The sequence below is a fragment of the Panthera tigris genome, chromosome B1 (genome assembly GCF_018350195.1).
Source record: "Panthera tigris isolate Pti1 chromosome B1, P.tigris_Pti1_mat1.1, whole genome shotgun sequence".
NCBI lineage: Eukaryota > Metazoa > Chordata > Mammalia > Carnivora > Felidae > Panthera > Panthera tigris.
The window spans coordinates 47089386-47092773 of record NC_056663.1 but is presented as its reverse complement, the minus strand read 5'-3'; the positions used below and the strand labels follow the sequence as shown (position 1 = coordinate 47092773).

Below are 3388 nucleotides of genomic sequence, written 5' to 3'. Positions count from 1 at the left end.
GAATCCAAACACCAACTGTCAGCCTCAAAGGAAAATAATATGCAAGACAGAAATAAAAATGAATGATGACTTAATTATGGCATTATTAGAAAGGGCACTGAGAATTTTAACTATTCCACTTATAAATTGTTCTGCTTTCCAGAATCAAGGCACAATCTATGGCCAAAGATGGATCTTGCAAGAATTCGGGTCAACTTTATGTTTCTGAGATTTTAAAATATTTTTCTAATTTAGCCATAAGTAATTTCCATAAATACATTTTGATATCAGTGACATCCTCTACCTTATCCATTGCCTACTGAGCTTATCTGACCTGACAATACCCACCCTACCTCTTCCAGGACCAATATCTTCCAAAGAATCTTCTGTGGGTTCCATTAAAGTTTCAAGATGTATCTCAGAAAAAAGATTCTCAGAAAAAATGATTCCATGTGAAGTTAAAGTCAAGACGTATAGAGTGAAACAAAGCTACATGCACATCTTCTTTAGAGATTTTAGCAAAATGAGCTCCATTTCCCACGTCCATCTGAGCAAAGAACACCTCTGTGTATCAAGAAAGAGATTCTAGTGTTCCTTAAAACATAACCTGGGAACAAAACCCGAGGCGCTCTAATCAAGCTGCAATATCAAACCACAATTCATGCTGGCTTCAGCATCACAAGTATTAAAATTGGAATGACAAAGAAAAGATTAGCATGGCACCTGCACAAGGAAAACACACAACACACAACTCATGGCATCCCTGTGTGGGACCAAAAATTATTTCTCCTTTCGTATTGCAAAAATGTTCCATGGGATCTGAATTGTGGTACCACTTGCCACTTAAGGTGCACGGCTTTGTGCTCTTATAACTTTCAGAAGCAGAGAGTGCTTTTCCTTTTTCCCCTTCTAATCTGCCTCAACACCTGGATCCTACAAAATGATTATCTAGTCTAGTTTTGTAGCCCAGAGTAAGCACCAGGGAATTTACCCTCAATATTGTCACCTTTTTTATTTTTTTGTCTTTTATATTATGTATCTTTTACTAGTTATAAAAAACAAATTCATGTTCATTGTGGAAATTTAACCAAAATATAAGAAAATTAAAATCATGTGATTTGATATTGTATAAAAGTATCTTAAAGTGGATGTTTAGTTATAAATACATAAGAATAAGAACATCATAAAACAAAAAAGCAGGAGGAAAGTTAGTATAGGAATTTGCCTTACCAGATATCAAAATATACTAAAAATTCACTTTAATATGGTCAGTGTGATAATGCATAGGAACAGACAAAGAGATTATGAGAACCAAACAGAAAATCCAAAAATAGATCCAAGAAAATATAATAACTTAACATGTGACAAAGGGGTATTTGAATTCAGTGATGAAAGGTGATATATTTTACTTTTTAAAATGTTTATTTTTTGAGAGACAGAGTGCGAGCCAGGGACGGGCAGAGAGAGAGGGAGATAAAGAATCTGAAGCAGGCTCCAGGCTCTGAGCTGTCAGCACAGAGCCTGATATGGGGCTCAAACCCACGAATTATAAATTCATGACCTGAGCCGAAGTCAGACGTTTAACCTCCTGAGCCACCCACGCGCCCCAAGGTGATATATATTTTAAAAGGATACATGGACAATAGGTATACCTTAAAAAGAAAACAAAATTATATCCCTTTCTCACACCATGTACAAAAATAAATTACAAATGGATTATACACTTAAATTTATTTTTTAATGAAAAAATAAAACCCTTTGTAGAAAACCTAGAATATTACATGTTAAAAATCTAAAGAAAAGAAGACATTCTTTTTTATTTAATTTATTTTTTTCGAGAGAGAGCATGACCAGGGTAGGGGCAGAGAGAGAGAGAGAGAGAGAGAGAGAGAGAGAATCCCAAGCATGCTCCTTGCTGTAAGCTCAGAGCCTGGCGCAGAACTCGAACTTAACCGGGAGATCATGACCTGAACTGAAACCAAGACTCAGACGTTTAACCAACTTGAGCCACCCAGGTGCCCCTTAACAATTAATTTTTTCAAAAGAAGCATGGATCTCACTAGCAATGAGAAAAACCTGGATCAACTAAAAAATTCTAACTTTTCCTGACCCCAGTAGAGAAGTGTGAGTGACCAGAGATGGACAGGACCCTCCCAGGAGAGACAAAATGGACAGACTGACTTGCTTGTGACAGAGCACAGTGAGAGGAGCTGGCTATTCAAGCTTCTCCTGTGGGTTCATGTGGAGGCTCTTTTGAACCGAACCTCATTAGGTGTTCATAAGAAATACTGGTGACAGGATGGGGGAATAGAATGACCCTCCCCCACACACCTGCTTTGTAGTGCAGATATGCAGGGGGGGATTTGGAGTCTGTAGAAAAGGCCCAGAGCCTCACCAGGCCTAATCCCCTGCCACAGACAATTTTCTCATTTCAAACCAAAGCCTTAAACTTCTAAAAAGGCCTTTAAAGTGCTGTTACCTGCAGGGTACACATCAAGACCCATAGTAGCTGGTGAAAGGATATAAGGAAAAACAAAACAATTCCACTGTTCTTAGAAAAACAGAAAAAATTACATGGGGTCCTAGATTCATTACTAATGCCATTAAAGGTTACTTCCACTGAAGAGTAAGTCAGAAAATCCCTTCTATGCAAGATTTTCCACAGATACAGAGAAGGCTTTGGTTGCCATGGAGAGGAGACACAAGAGGACCAAGAAAGCCCCACCCTAAGACACACTAGGCCAGCCTATGGGGCTGGGGCAGAACCACCATGATTAGCCTGGAAAAGTACTGAATTGCAAGAACCATAGTCTAGCAGTAGGGGATAGGGGAGAACTTAGAGACAGACCTTCCTCTGAGCAAGTGCAAGCCTATGTAGGATAGAAGGTAAGAGTAGAAAACAAACACCTAGAAAAGTCCTCTGGCACCACAGCTACTGCCCCAAACCCAAGGCAACAATAAATAAACACTTGAGGATTTTCTTTTTGGTAACAGCTTTATTGACATATAACTCACACAACATACAATTAATCAATTTAAAGTGTACAGTTCAATTATTTTTTACTACATTTATAGTGTCGTGCAGCCGTCACCACAATCAATTCTAGAACATTTTTATCTCTCCAAAAAGAAACTTGGTACCATTTAGATATTATCCCCAACTCTTCCATCTCAATGACACCCCCAACACCAGCTCTAACTTACTGTTGCTTCTATGCATTGACCTATTCTGGATATTCCATATAAATGGAGCTATGTAATTTGTGGCACTTTGTGACTGACTTATTCCACTCAGTGTGTTTTCAAGGTTCGTCTATGTTGCAGCATGTGTCAGTACTTCATTACTATTTATGGCCAAACCATATACCGCGTTTTGTGTATCATTTCGTCAGTTGGGAACATAGGCATT

At 38.4% G+C, this 3388-nt stretch overlaps 1 non-coding gene across 1 annotated transcript; it reads left to right on the top strand.

The window, feature by feature from the left end:
* Positions 1 to 640: 640 nt before the first annotated feature.
* LOC122238252 lies at positions 641 to 748 on the top strand. Its single transcript, XR_006217200.1, has one exon. It is a non-coding gene; the product is annotated as a U6 spliceosomal RNA (small nuclear RNA).
* Positions 749 to 3388: the final 2640 nt, after the last annotated feature.